Below are 16,562 nucleotides of genomic sequence, written 5' to 3' on the forward strand. Positions count from 1 at the left end.
GCGAACTCGCATTTTACGAATTCGCAAATAAGGAATAATTCCCCATGCATTCCTATGGGCCAGGAGGCCCATAGGAATGATTTTGAACTAAATCTCAAATTGCGAATTCGCAACTTGCTAATCGCAATTTGAGAATTATTTCAAGGGTGCAGGGGTGTCTGAAAGACACCCTGCTGCACCCCTGAAATGTACATGTGTGTGCATATGGCGCACATACATGCCCCATGGGCATGTGTGTGCGTCACATGCCACCTTAAAAAATGCAAATTTGTGCATTTGTTGAGGACTTCGCAAATGACCATCAACTACAAGTTGCGATTCCTTAAATGCTATGGCAAATTAAGGAATCACAAATCTTTGCGATTTCTTAATTTGCGATTGTTTGATACATTCAAAAACATGCTAAACAACCATTTGAGAGTCGCAAAGGCCGAAATTCGCAGAATTTCGGCCTTTCCGAGTCGCAAACCGGTTGATACATCTGCCCCTAGGAGACCCCGATAAGGGGCCTTTCTAGTAATATAACGGTAGGTATCACTTCACAGTAGCACAGCATGGGAATATTTAAACGTATTTTTTGTCGTATACACTTCATTCCCCTAAGTTTATGGGGGTATAACATAAGGGAGCTTGGATTCCAAATGTATAAATGAGTAATTGATAATACGATTTCTCTATGCATTTTTTGGTTTGCACACAGTCGTGTGTGAGAATATATCTGCTGCTCTCCCACGGTGGCGATGAGGGCTTTTTTTGTCTCTGGCACGATTTATTCTCATTATTTTTTTTATGATTTAATAGCAAGTGAATTTAGAGTGTGTATGTGACTATGCACACTCCATTCCCTAATGTCTATGGCAGCACGCTATAAAGGGGATTTTTCCTTGGTTCTCGAGTGAGTATATGAACGGGGGACATGATGATCTGTCCGTGTTCCGCCAGTTTGCCTCCAGAATAGTGGGGCGATGCTTTCTGTTGTTTCCCGTCTATGTGAAGAAGGGTCTCTCTTTTTCTCCCGGGGCTTCTTAGTAGGATTGATATACCAGGCGAAATGTAGGATGTCTTACTTTGCCCAGATGTGAGGTAAAATGTTAACATTCATTTGAACTATTCTGCATACCTCCGTTGTCAAAAATCATTGATGTCTCAATCGAATGTTTGTACCATCCTACAGAAATTGTGCGAAATAAGCTTTTATGCATTCTGGAAATTAAGGTCCACTAAGAGTGTATTGATCTGTGTCCACGCTGTACATTTGATATGTTCACTTAAGGTCATGAGACATGTTTGTTACTCTGATCTTTGGAGGGCATTGCTTATGTCTGAATATAAAAATTATCTAGGATTTGAGACTATGTTGTAAGTTTTACAGTGTATTCATGTGTTTTTATGTCTTTCATGCAGTTGTAGTATGTGTGTATGTGGACATGTTGTCCTTTTATAAATGTGTTGTGTCAAACGTGGTGACAATGTTGTTCTGTTATGTCTACAGCCCTGAAGAAGCCCAGAGTATGGGCAAAACGTGCTGGCTGTTTTTGGATTAAGATATATGTACAGTGTCAAGAAATGAATAAAAGAATATTAAGGACACGAAAAGAACGACTACCTCTGTCATGGTGGTTTTGCCATTTTTGGCGATAATCCCAAGCACATTGTCTAATTATCTCCACTTTTGTGCCTCTCTTGCTTTTGTTTTCATGTTGTTATATTAAGGACCATTGTTGGTGGCTGGTTCTTGAGAGGTGGGCACTATATTGGAGAGCTAATGCGAAAGTAGCCGTGGTTCTTACTTTAGTCAAAACACTGGTAGTGGTGCTCAATTTGTGTACCCTGCTACTAATATCTAGTTAAGTTATCTATAATTGATACCCCCAACATGCACAGTTTTCACATCAATAAGTTCACTGAAAATGTTGTTGTAATATTATCAAAGCTGTCATAGAACATCTCATAAGTGATGTAGCATGTGAGGTAATTAGCAGTGCATGGTGAGGGTAGGCCTGTGTCCATCGCATACGTAAATCCAACCCCCTGCCATGCACAGCCTTCAGCTGACCTCGGTGGCGGGGTATCTGTGGGCCAAGCCCTTGACCTGGCCCTGCAGCCACCCTCAGCATGCAGCCAACCCCACCATGTCTGCACCCAGTCCCTGTGGCCAACCCCCGCTTACGGCAGCAAGGCCCACACTGGGCAGGCCTTTGTTTGTGCTTGAAGGGATTGGCCTGTAGCCAGGCCCGGCAGCCAACCCCACACTGCGCACAGCCAGGATTGGCCTGCAACAAGGCCCTGTGGCCCCCCAAAAGAAATTAGTCAACCTCACACTTCACACAGTTTTTAGCTGTGCGCAATGTGGGTTGGTCACAAGGCCTGGCCCTGGGGACCCTATCTCCAGGCCTTTTGTTTAAGGGGAGGGGGCAACTTGGTCCCCCTCCGCCAAGCTATAATGGCCCTGTGGAATAAAAAATAGGCTTTTACACTCTAAACATATTGAGATCTTTTTGTTTTTTTGAAAATGTAGCATCATGTCTTTTAATTACTTTTCTCTTATAATTTGGGAAGTGAATAATATAGAAACAGGTTAACTGTTTTTGTTGGGTTGCTGGTGAGGATCCCTGGAAGCGGTTGCACATATTTACACATGAAAAGTAGGAGAAATCCATTAGAACACTGAATCCAGATGGTCAAGAGATCATACATGCCAATAGACCGAATTCATATGGGAGACTTAAGAATTTGTAAGACAAAAATAGTTTTATTTAGCTGTCTCCCGTATGAATTTGCCATTTCTTCACTATAAGTCAATAGGGATAATACATTCCTCTCATTTTTTCAAAATCTCACACTGTCCTCTTCTGTAATGTTGGCATGTATGAGAATTGGTTATTAGGTTTGTAAATTGTACATATATTTTGCAGACCATTCCACCAACTTAAAATAGATTTGACTTGAATCAAGTATGCACGTTCACGTGGTACTAAAAAAGGGTGTATTAAATTTATATGTGGCTGGTACTTGGAACACGCTCTTGAAAACAGTGATGTTCCATGGGAAGTTATGTTTTTTTGTAATGAACCAGCATCTGTTTTTGAGGATGAGAAGTGCTTGAATCAGTGTAGGAAGCTTACTGTGTATGTACTATTCCACAGTGAGGTATAGTGTGTACAGAGTCCAGGGGATCCCCAAAAGTAGGCAGAGGTAAAAGTAGATAATACCTTACTCTCTAATTGTGGTGGTGTGGGTGAGCAGTAAGGCTTTATGAGATGGTAGCGTTAAGAATTTTTTTTACACACTCAGGCAAGAAATAATGTCACACACTCAAAGACTGAACTCAGACCAATTAGTTTGTATAAAAATATTATTTAGTTATATTTTATTTCTAAAACCAAGCCAGGCCTGGTGCAGGTAAGTGAAATAATACTTTGCAAGAATAATGCAGTTAAATACCGTTTGAATTCAGTTGAATGCAAGTGGATTGGTTACAGGTAAGTAATTTGTTTGTAAAACAATTGGAATTACTTTTCAGTTACTTTTAGATTACTTTTCATGTTACTTTGCAGATTACTTTTTGAATTATATGTTCTACTCAGTGTGATATGCCTAGATATCATACTGGGACATTTCCTAGAGAAAGGTACGTAAGCCAGTTTTTGTACATTTGCAGTATCTTAGGGCTTCATACAAACCAACTCCACACTTAGAAGATTTTACACAGAAAAGCAGTCAATGCAGTCCTCTGGGGGAAAACAGTTACTGGTTTAGCTGTAAGTACGTTGGAGTTGGTATTCTGGGGTTAGAAGCAGGATTCCGCCAAGGTCAAGGATGCAATCAACAAAGCACCCTCAGTGGCACTATGGCAGCTGGGTGCAGAGTGCTGAGGCCCAATATTATCCAATGGGGGATAGGGGCCTCTTGTTGATGGCATCTCATGAGCAGGCCACAAGGTTGTGGGAGCAACGCTCCTGGTGTTAGGCTCAGGGCAAAAGGGGATCCAATTTTGTAGACAAGGTGCACCCACAGCGGCACAGGGGCGACCGGGTACAAGGTGCTGTTTTTGCATCGGGTGCCCTGTTTTTTTCAATGGGAGTTGCTATATCTTCTTTTGGCCTTCTTCCTCGTAGGTTGCGGGAATCTGTTTTCTTGGTTCAGGGCTTGAGGTCAGTAGCCAATGGGATACCGAGTTTAGGGTGACTACACCCTTGGTGTGCTCACCCCACTTTGGGGAGTGTGCACAATCCCTGATCCTGATTGGAGAGTGCCTGCCATCTACAAGATGGTGGTTCCTGAAGAGTGGGCCTCACCTCGCCCACCTGAGTGGTGGGATTGGCTGAGGTGGGCCCACCTTCTGGGTTGTGCTAATTTTTTTCCCTGTCTTCCCGCCGAAAAGGTGGTAGACAAGAAGGGGGGCTGCTCCTGATAGCAGGAGCGGCTGGGGGTTGCATTTCAAAGGCAGCAAGGCCTTTGAAGCACCCTTGCCACAGATGGCTCTTCCTGGCCTTGGGAATGTGTGACCACCGCCGCCCAGGAAAGGCTTTGATTCTGGGTTCAGGGAGTGAAGTCTCCCACCCCAGGGGTCCACAAACATGTCTTGTGGTGGGAGGCTGGTGTGTACCAGTCAGGGAACCCACCAGAGGCTGGTCATTTTTAAGGGGGCATCTCTAAGACGCCCACCGAGTGCATTGTATAATAATTCCCACACTGGCATCAGTGTTAATTTGTTATGCTGAGAAGTTTGCTACCAAACTCCCCAGAATTCAGTAAAGCCATTATGGTGCTGTGGAGTTCATAATGACTAACTCCCAGACCATATACTCATTATGTCTTTACTGCACTTAAAATGTCTAAGAATGGACTTAAATGTAAGGTAAGGTAGGTTTTGTTGGGAGTTAGATAATTACTTTAACAGCTTTTGTACATGAAAAGAAAAAAGGGAAACACACCTAGATTGAGTTTTATTGGTAAATGAATTCATTTTTCCAGTATAACATTTGAGTTGTATCTTAGTCAGGCTGTCACAGAGAGCAATTTTGTTGTTAAATAGTGGTGCAAACAAAAAAGTAATCAGTGATGAAGTAATCTAGAAGTGACAAGGTGCTTTGAGTAAATAACATATATACAGTGCTGTTCAAAACATATATAAAATGTTCTTTCAATAGACATAGATCCCTTTATCATTCAATCTCCAATCCAAACACGGTTCTGCTATTACGTGGAGTGGAGAGAATGGGGAAGGATTGTGTAGGCATTTCGACGTTTCTACCCAAGAAGGTGCGTGATTCAATTGGAGTCACGGCGGGTCTTCTTTAGGACAAGACAGGACAGCCAGTAGTAGTAACAATCAAAGATCTGATGAGTGCTTCGATTGGTTGATCCACCAGGGGTTGGATTCTAGTCAAGGATGGAAAAACTGCATCATCGCAGAACCATCAGGGGTTGATTGAGTCAAATCTAAATTCAGAAATGTAGATGAGTCACATCCAGTGCTGTGCGAATCCAGGGGCTATGGCCAGCTGGCAAAGGAATCAGATCTTTGACTACTACTGGTTGTGTGTTAAGGTTCAGGACCTCTAAGAGTGGCACAGTGTGTGCTGCAGCCTTTAGAGGCCTTCCCTGGTCACAGTGCTCTTGGTACCCATAGTACCTTTTCCAAGGGACTTACATGTGGCCAGAGGTGCCCATTGTGGGTACAAAGGTACAGTTTTGGTAAAGAACACATGCCCTGAGAGCCTGATTGGCAGGAGCACAAGGCACCTCCAGTCAAAGTGCATCAGAAATCTGACAAAAAGTGGGGGGGGTACTGCAAACAGAAACTCAGCTTCCTACAATCATTCATGATTATGTGTTCATTAGAACCTCAGTGCAGTGGAAAACACTTATTTGGTGTGTGCAGTAGAAATAATGCTGTCAGATTTAGTCATTGTTGAGTTTGACCTAATTGTTGGGCACTTGAGATTACTAATAATAAATAGCTAAAAACAAGTTTCAGACTGAAAGTGGAATGGTCTAGACCTACAAGCGATGCATTTTTTAGGTTATTCCTATATAGTGAATTTATCTTGCCCTGGCCGGTTTTTGACATGGTCAGACCCTACCAAGTTATTATCATTAACCAAGCAGATTTTCAAGGAAACCTTTCTACAGTATAGATTAGTTCAACGATCAATGGAAGCTGGGAATGAATCGACAAACGCGTTTTATAAGTCTTTGAGCTTGGAGGAGTGGGAAATAGCTATTTTTCATGTGTGACAAATATGCAGCTTCACTTTGTGGTGGTAAGAATGAGAACAAACGACATGGGCAAGCTGGGCTCAGGTCAGGGCACCAGTCTTCAGAGGGGTCATGGAACTCTATGCATTATGTCCCTTTACCCTGGATCCAGCGACTTAGTTTACATTTGAAATGTTGCAATCGCTGTATTTACCACCATTTCAGCCCCCCTCCATGCCCTCCCATCTATCTTTCCCACTCTGCGGCCTCACACCCACTCCAACAACCAACTTGGAACCAGACTGATGGGGCTAAGATGTGGGCGATTTAGGTGTGTTAGGGGATATGCAAGAGGTTTGTGTTCAGAGGCAAGTCACCAGCAGCAACGAGAGCAGTAATTGCTGCCATGCTAAGTATTTCGTTTTTTGATGTTGCTAGTCATGGACTTTCCTATGAAAAGGGCTGCCTTGCTGCCTCATTTTATTCACCAACAGCAGCGAGGGCAGCAAATCTCTTTCCGCCCAGGGCATACGCATACGCCGAGCAAGTGCTATGTATCTTGGTTTCATTCTTTTGAGTTTTTGAGCCTGTAAAGAGAAGGGGCGATCATGGGTTTCCCTTTGTTTTTTTATGTTGCTGGTAGTGTCTTGAAAAATGAACAAATTGCATCCCGTTATTGAGTCCCTTATTCCTTACCACTTTCATATTTGGAGAACCGGTAACATGGAGTAACTAATTAGTTTGCAGACTCTGGTATTTGAATTGACTGATTGTTGAGTGCAGCAGTGTTGAAAGATGCCATTATTTCCGTACTCTCTTCAATACTTGTTTTAATTAAAGAGTTTTTCAACTCCAAGAGAATGCTGAATTAATGTTGTTACTAATTTAAGTATTTTTCCTTTTCTTCATTTGTGTTATTATGCTTCACATTCTTGTTGCTTTTATACTCAGATCCCTCTTTTTGGCTCTTATTTTGGCTTGTTGTTGTTGTGACACAAGGCTCGTTTCTATTGTCAAATCAGTTCTTGTCCCTGTTGAAGCAACATATGTAATTGGACAGGTCACGATACACATGTTGGCCAGATGTGTGTTAGAGGAAAAGTGAAAGAATAAACAATAAAACAATTTTTAAGTACTCATCGAGAGTCTCAACTGATGTTCAATGACTTATGATTCTTAAAGTACCTCAGCAGACCTTGAAACAATCTATTCTTTTTTTAAATTAACTACCCATCTTATTTTCCGAAAAGCTTTAACTACGCCTACAGACTACCTAGCCATGTACCCTAACACAGTTATATCTACCCATCTCTGAACTATAAAAACGCCTTACAAACCAGCGGCGTAGCAAGGGTGAGGGAGGGCCACCCTGGGCACATGAGTTTTGGGGGCAGTGCCCTCCCATTTTCACCTGTGGCTGTTGCGGGGTGGCAAATGCATGGATCAGCACGATCCCCCTGCTCTTACCTGCGACTGTCTCGCAAAAGGTCTAGCTATGCCATTGTTACAACCTCTGTACACTACTCCTCCCTGAGCTCTAAATACTCCTTATTACACCTATGTACTACCCATTCCTGAAGCCTAAATCTCCTGAATATCCCTATACATGACACAGTCTGAACCCTAAGAACTTCTTACTACCCTTATACACCACTCCTCCATGAACCCTAAACTCCTTGGTACCTTTGTACGCTACTAATCATTAAGTCCTACAGAATCTTTATTTGCTTAAAAAATTCTAAAGTATTTGAACAACCACCCCTCTTCTTAAATTATATTCCTTAAAACCTTATTAACTACTATATATTTCACTATTTAGAATCAAATTACTGTTTTACTTAAACTTCATATTTTCTCAATATACAAATAATTCAAAACCATACATTCATAGGTTACATACTTTTTTAAATTAGCTACTTGTTATTTACTAAGTACTATGCACTAAGGGCCAGATGTAGGTAATCACATATTACCGATTCCTAATTACCGAATTTTACAGATTCGGTATTTAGGAATAGGTAAATGTGATGTAGCTAATGATTCGGTAAATATTACCGAATCGGTAATTTTTGGTATTTATTGATTCGTTATTTACCGAGTCGGTAATTCCCATTCATTCCTATGGGCCTCGAGGCCCATAGGAATGAATAGGAATTACCGATTCGGTAAATACCGAATCTGTAATAAGGGGAAAACTTACAAGGGTGGCAGGTTGTCACATTACCACCCAGTTGCACCCCTGAATAGTGCATGGGTGCACATGTGGCACACATACATGCCCTAAGGGCATGTATGTCTGCCACATAGCACTGTTAAAAAAGCCTAAAATTGCTTTTCGATATTTACCACCAACTTGTAGTTGGTGGTAAATAATGAATCCTTAAATGAGGAATGCACTCACTTGAGTGCTCCCTACATTAGGGATTTGGTAAATTACCGAATCGGTATCTAAAGGATTCGGTAATTTACAAATTCCTTAAATTACCGATTCGGTTAATTACCGAATCCTTTAATTTGGTCTCCTACATCTGAAAAGCCTAATACCGGTCGGTAACAGCCGAAATTCGGTAATTTCGGACGTTACCGACCGGTATTAGGCTACCTACATCTGGCCTTAAATGATTAATAATTACAACATTTTCTACTTAACAACTATTTAAATTTCATTCAAAATGTATTTTGAATAACTATCATGACATATTTATATTTGTATGTGTATATGTATATATATATATATATTAGTGTACACACATATATATGTACACATATATATATATAGATATATTTATATATGCTGCTTAAGTTGAGTCACTTAAAACTATTTAAAATAACTTACTGTGAAGTACAGTTCTGTAACACTGAAATCTTACCCTTGATGTAAAGACTTCCGATGTACTTACCTGCAGTGTAATGACTACCTATGAGGCTCTGGGGTAGACATGGAGTGTGAAGCACTGCAGATTCTGGCGTACATGCTGCTGAGCATTAGATCATAATCTCCCAATAGCCTGCAGGTGCTGCATTGACAGCAGGGCAAGTTGCACATGCCTCTTGGCCATTTGGTAATAGAAGGCCTGAAATGTTCCAATCTTTTATTTTTGGCAAATTGGAAAATGTAACAGAGGCAGTTTAGGTTTCTTGGTTAGCTGTGATAACATCTTGTTGTTGGAGGTCTGTATCACAAGGACTGTTGTGTTACTGGAAGGAACATTTAATGCTATTGGGTATGCTAACACAAGGCGGCTGTAATGTGCGTCTTGGTCAATCTTGTTTTTTTTAGCACCAGTTACTATATAAGGGAGTGCTTTGTATGTTTCAGCGCATTGCAACACTTTGAATATTCTACCTTTGTCAAGTCCAACTCCCGTGGCACTCCAGTACCTTGTTAATTCTTTCTGGGTTATATTGGGCTTGTTTGTGTTTGTCCTTCCCTTGTTTTAAATTGCATAATTTTTCTCTGGTACAGATTTGTTTTGCTGAGGGTATTTGTATGCCTTGTTCTTTTTCATTTCCTAGATACTGCCTTGACACCTAGACTCCATTCCTTCTGAGCTTATTTTGGGTACCACTGCCTAGCATTATCTTTCTGTCCTTTTGTTATGCTGGAAGACAGTGGTGAAGTTGCAGGGTAAAGTTGCTTCTATCATCTCTGCTCTAGGCACAATGGTAAGGTAAGAGAGGTGCCATTAACAGTACAGAAATAAAATCTGCAATGTAAACGTACCATACCTCTTGAAAGCCTAATTTTACTTGGACTTTTATTTAGAAGACTTCCAACTTGGAAATCTAATGAAGGAAAGTGATTTTCAGATTGACATTTGTGGCATCTAAAATGGATTCTCCTGGAAGTGTGATGAATCATTGCTATTTTCTCAGGGGATATATGATCCCAATCTCCCTCAACATTCCTCGGAGAATTTAGTTTCAGACGGTGGTCCAAGATGAGAAAAGTTTGTAATACAGAAACGTTCCGGAAAATAGTTGGAGGCTTGCCAATTTTACTACTCAGAAAGTCAATTTTGAGTGGGAGCAAGTTTAAATATATAATTTCTCACCTAAAATGATAGCAAAATTACAAAACAAAAATCCTCGAGCACCACAAAACAATAGCCCAGACTTTGCTTAATGTTGACACCTGTTTTTCCTGACTTCTCTGCTCTAACCAACACGTTTCTTCTTATAACATACTTCTTAAGGGCAAAGAAGCAAAGTCAATCCTCACTCCAGATGTAATGGAAATGCATAGAATAGTAATATGTCAACATAGAGCCACAAATGTATCCAAAAGTAAGGCGGGATACTGTGCAAAGTAGTGTGCCCTGCGGATGCCCTACAGATATTGTAGGGGATTTAAAAGTTAGGAGAGGACACATTACTCTGCAGAGTATTCTATGTTACTTTTGCATACATCAATTTCAGGGGTAAATCTGTGTTCAAGGTAGAAAGAAGGAGATTGAGGATAGGATTTATCGACAGGGAAAAATATTTTCCATGTGGAAAAACCAGAAAGTTACAAACTACACATACGCTTCAATGTGTCATTTCCATATGAAGAATTGTACTCAAATGGGTAAACAGTTATTAATTTGAGTACTCATGGACACTATAACAGTCACAACTTTCCCAGAGTCCTCATGGAATTATTTGTGCACCTCAGGAATGTCAGATGTGTGATCAAACCTGGAAATGTAAAAAAATAAGAAGTTGGCCACTTTGCCAGTGAGCTTCACTTTATAAAAACTTTGCAAGCTTAGTGAAATGTAACACTTGGAAAGTTCAAAACTAAAAGAGGGTCAGTTTCATAAGCTCCTCAAGTCTGCAAGAAACTGTTTCAAATGCCACTTTTGGAAGTAGGTGTCTGTCACGGCTTCACAGCTGTCACAATCACCTTCTCTTAGCTCCACCCCTCAGCAAATTCCTAAGAACATTAAACCCTTCTTTATCTGATGCAGAACCCATTGTCCATTCCATCCTCCACATACCTACTTCCATTCTAATCACTGCAACCTGCATAATACCTTAACCAGAAGGAATAAACCACAGGGGTTTGACCTAATCACCCCAACACATCTGGGCAAAAACATTAGAAAAAACAAACACAGGAATTGTAGGAAAAGATCTAAAATAAGTCGTGTAGAGAGAACAATACATTACTCCCTACCTATGGATACTAAGTCCCCGGACAACTCATTTAGTTAATTGATCATTCACGATTCTGGCCCCAGTTTGAATTTCGGATAGCTGGTGTAGCTGCAGCGCACCCTCTTGTTGCGCAAACGATCGCAGAGGATTGACTGCTCCATAAAAGTTAAGAAGTTTTCACGTGCGGATTAAGATGGCAATATAAACAAACTTGAAGTCACTGTAAAAGGGTGCCCTGAGAGGAAGTGACTTGCCTGGGGTTTTTAGGATTATTTAAGAGCCACGTAGGGTGGCAGTCGTTATGGAGGTGTATCTCCGGCCGGGCTGTGTTTATAACCATGTGTTTGTTTGCACACTTTTTGACCATGTCCGGGTGAGGCCTGATTGGGTTGGCTGAAATGCATCGACTTTATTTGGAGGAGTCCGATCAACTACAAGTGCTATACAAGACAATTGGACACACACTTTTTTGGACTGCGTGGAGGTTGAAAGTTACCTAATACCCTCCGAAGTGTGTATGGGACTATCTACCACGGTTTGCGTATGAATTGTGTTCTTTTCACAACTGGTATTTGATTGTAGGGGTAGGAAGAACCTTGAAATAGTGGTGATTATTACATCACTACCTTTTGTATTCATTGGATGTTTTGTGTGTATATGAAAAATATAAATATATGGTGGAAATTCAAACTGGGGTCAGAATTGTGAATGATCAATGAACTAGATGAGTTGTCCGGGGTCTTAGTACCCATAGGTAGGGACTCATTTATTGTTCTCTCTACAGGACTTATTTTGGATCTTTTCCTCCACATCTTGTGTTTTGCTTGTTCTTAATTCCTTAACCAGAGCATCACTTTCTAGTGGTTCCTCCCTTCTGCTCGCTCATACTCTGCCTCCTACCCTGTCCTCTTCTCTCACAAATGTACCCAGGTGACCACAGGGATGCTTGCAGACTCAGAAACATTCCCTCATCCACAGGAAAACCTGCCACAGAAAATCATCAGCAGGACAGGACACCCACAGGACAGCCTGTTAAAGAAAATCATTGCTCCTGAGAAGAACTTTTACCTTTGCTTAGGCTAAGTCTTGAAACTGCCCCCACTGTCACCGTGACCAATGTTTCAAACGGTCGCAAGTATACAATTTGAAATGCCCCTACTCTAAACAGAGACACAGGTCTACATGTGCAAACGTTCATCCTTCCTCTGTTTTCATTTGTGAATTGGCCCTCGGGTACCAGATATTGATCGTTCATGGAAGGCTTCAAAGACAAACATATGCAGCTACCCATAAAATGCTATTCCCGGCTCTGGATGTGGAATAGGAGTTAATTGTGCACAATTAAGCACAGTGTAATGTGCTAAGTGTGTGGCACAATACACATGGGGCCTTGTTATCATTTGCACCTACTTTATCTTGTAAGTGAGTGTCCTAGTCAGGGAAGTAACCTGAGCTCTGCCATTAACTGGTGGGGACAACTCCATTCATTGAATTGAGATGAGGCAACTAAAGTCTGATCATTGGCGTCCCAAAGTACATTTTGCACATAAGGGATTGCTCATGGAAATTAAATTTGTTTATTGAAAAAATAAACCATTTATATTTTCAAAAATCCCAAACTGCCCACTCACGTCCCAAAAATGTATAGGGTTTGCTTGTTCTTTGCGTTTGCACAACTTCGCGGAATCTGAAGAGCAAGAAATGCATGCAAACAACTAGCACATTAGTTAAGAAACCTTCTATTTTACTTTGACAGTTCATGGTAATGGAATTTAATTGTAAAAAAAACGGAACAATTCCAGCTGAATGTCATTTGGTTCATTCAAAATGGGAATCAGGGACATTTTTAACAAAGGTTTTCAAACTTCTTTTGAAATCATGAAGCTGCTGTGCACAGATAAGGGGAGAGGTTTGAGGATTCTCTATCTGAAATTTCAAGGTTTTTTTTTCCATCTGCTTTTTCACATTAACTGGTAATTATCCAGAAAGGCACATAATAGTGCAGAAATGACAGAAGCTGACAAAGGATTTCCTAAGATATGTAAATTGTCAGTGATAGGCAAGGTGCAAGAGAAAGCCTTCCTGCAGCACAATTATTTATGCCAGTTTCATTTGCTTTTAGGTAGCTGTGATGGCACACTACACACGGAGCCTTGTTATCATTTGCACTGCACATTAGCTGCAGCTCCACCAGCTATGAAAATATGGCGATAGAAGGCAGCTCTAAGTCTGGTGACTGCCTTTGGCATATTATTTAAAGATTAATATGAAATGGCTTGTATGAAAACGCTGTCTTTTCTTAATTTTCCATGTTTTAGTAAATGGTTCTATATATAAATAAACCTTAGCATTCTTCAATAGGACACGTTGCATAGAGTTTGCTAATAAAAATATTTTGATGCATTGTTAGATGAAATGCTGTTAAAAATGAGCCTTCTGCAATTGCAAATAAGCGTGGGATGAACAGCAAATAGCACAGTGTTTATTCATGAAATCCAGGAGACATTTGTCAGTGTTCACCAAATTCAATAAATAAGATGGTGCTGCCCCCTTTTGAATTTTAAAAAGATGATGTATTCTTTTGCTGAACATTGTGAATAGATATTATAACACATCTTAAACGGTGTGACATTTCCTATTAGCACTTACGTATTCCATTCAGAATGTTTAACAACCTTAAAGCTGCTTACAAAATAAATGCCTGCCTAGGTTTATAACAGAGAAGGCCTTTATGGAAAGCAGTTTAAAAACATATACATATCAGGCCATGGAGCCCATATTGCCAGGATTGTTATTGAAACGCAGGCAATAGCCTGGATGTTTGTCTCCTGTGTTTTTACGTAAATTGAATTAGAATATATGTCCCTTGTGTTTTGTGGAATAGAGAGTATAACTGGACTTTGGGTGGTTTTGCGGTTCGATCTTGCATTCTCACAGATCAGATAGTGAACGGAAACACTATTAACACTGAGACACATCCATAACAATTCATCTACTACTCTTCAATTAGGAACCTTTCACCATAATTGTCAAAGAGGTACATGTGCCTTCTGTGGTTCTTAAACATGTCTTTTAAAACTACTTGTCTATTCTGCATTGAGCTCTTGCATCCATGAAAAGGACCGGGCACCAGCCGGGTTTTGGCCCCTTCTACTCTCCAGCCCCCTGCTTCTTGGGGTTGATTGTAAGGCTGGATGTAGCAGTGTGGACTCTTGTCGAAGCCTTAGCGACACCGCAGTCACTCGCTAATCCTGTGATGAAGCCAATTGCGGTACAAAAAGCAGGGAAAACCAGCGACAGGCCTGTAAATCCCAGGCATCTGGCAGGAAAATGCACTATAAAAGCTACAAAAACAAAACACACCAGAAACAATCCAAAGTCTGTAGCAAAGCACCCTGGCCGAGCGCAGAGGCCGACGCGTACCCCACAACCCCCACAGACCACCAGCAAGGAACAACGGGGTCCATGGGCGTCTGCAGAAATGTTTCCGGGGGGGGGGGCACATTTTTAACTTCATCACCATCCTCCGATATGATTGAGCACAAGTATTAAATAAATAAATAAAAATCTAATAAGACAAAGCGCCTAAATAAACAAAGAAACCGATAGGGGGAAGAGAAAAATCTTATTAGGCGCCACAGCAGATGACCTAGCAACTACAATGAAACAGAGGGAAAAACAAAAAATGGCTGCAAAAAACACAAGAATTCTAAATCAGGTTGATGTGGTTCTAGAGAGATCCACATCAGCAAACCTTTCAATGATTGGACAGTGGACGATTGTCTGAAATCTACCTCTCCCCTGCCTCTCTCTCCCAGCCTCGTACCCGATCTTGGTTGTGTTGCCTGTTACATTTAACACTCAGCATTCCCTCTCCATGACACTCAAGTTATCCTAATGGTTCCGATTCTCTTATATCTACCTCTCCTATCCAAGCACTGCCTTTCACCTTTCATCTTTCTCTCCAGCATTAACTTTATTCACTGATTCTGCCCCCTTCATGTCCACCTCTCCCCTCCATGCTCAACTCTTCATGTTTCATCTCTCTCTCACCTTTTATCTCCATTTGCTGTTTCTGCCCCTGTAGCTTCCGCTTCCTCCTACATGCGCTGCTATTCTCCACTCTTCTCCGAGGCCTCTTACCTTGCTTCACCTCTTGTGCCAGGACGCAATACAGGCCCCTGCAGCACAGATGGGTCCACAACACTTCAGAGGGCCCCCAACCCATTAGGGGGCTCCCATTCAGCCCAGGGCCAATGAATATCTGTGAGATGTGGGAGATTCAGGGGCCCATTATCACATTCTGCCGAGAGGGACCCCATCATTTTGAGTTACACCACTGCTCTTATGTAAGTTACAACATTTTCTCCTCTTCCACCCTCTCACTCTCCCCAAGCCGGTTACATTTCTTTTTTTGCATGCTATTCCTTTTGCCTAACCAACATTCTTACCTTCTTTCATTGATTCTGCCATTACATACACATCACTCCTTCCCCATGTCCCTTTCCTTAAGCGTCTTGTTCTATATAGCTGTTTTGCCCCTTATGTTCAGCTCTCTGCTGTACTTTGTCATCACCCCCAGCTCGTACTTTCTTTTGTTTGTCTAACCCATTTTAGATGTACCTCTCCCTCAATACTTCTATTAAAACCTAAAATGAACACCAGACCACCTTAGATGTACCCAGGAACACAGGAATTAAGATTTAGGTGTAATCAAACATGATGCCGGGGAGTAGTGCTACCTTTTCAGATGTGCCAAACAAGGAATGGTGTGTGGTTTGATGGGTTAAATAGCTAGGGTGTATCTTAGACAGTTCTTTGCACTCATCTCAGGGTGGTAAGGATGGATGTGGGGTCACCCCTCCTTCCCTTCCTACCAACTCAATGTTGTCATCTCTACTATTCTTTTACAGACCCAGTTGTTCACTATTCCTTTGTTTCATGTAAATTACATGAAAATAAAAAACAGTAAGCGATTATACTCGACAGCCGTTACTATTTATGTTTGACTCTGTTCATGTTACTTTTGGATGCAGATGCTTGTTTGTAAAATAAAACAACAAAACAGAATTGTAAATAAATAATAATAATAACCACCTCTCTCCCTCCGTTTCCTGCTCTTCAACCCCTTTCCCTTCTTTGCAAGTGAGCAGCGCCCATTGGCATGTGAGGTCACTCTGTTTAGGTCGAGCCTAGAGCAGAGCATGCGCTGCTTT

The sequence above is a fragment of the Lissotriton helveticus genome, chromosome 4_1 (genome assembly GCF_964261635.1).
Source record: "Lissotriton helveticus chromosome 4_1, aLisHel1.1, whole genome shotgun sequence".
NCBI classification, from domain to species: domain Eukaryota; kingdom Metazoa; phylum Chordata; class Amphibia; order Caudata; family Salamandridae; genus Lissotriton; species Lissotriton helveticus.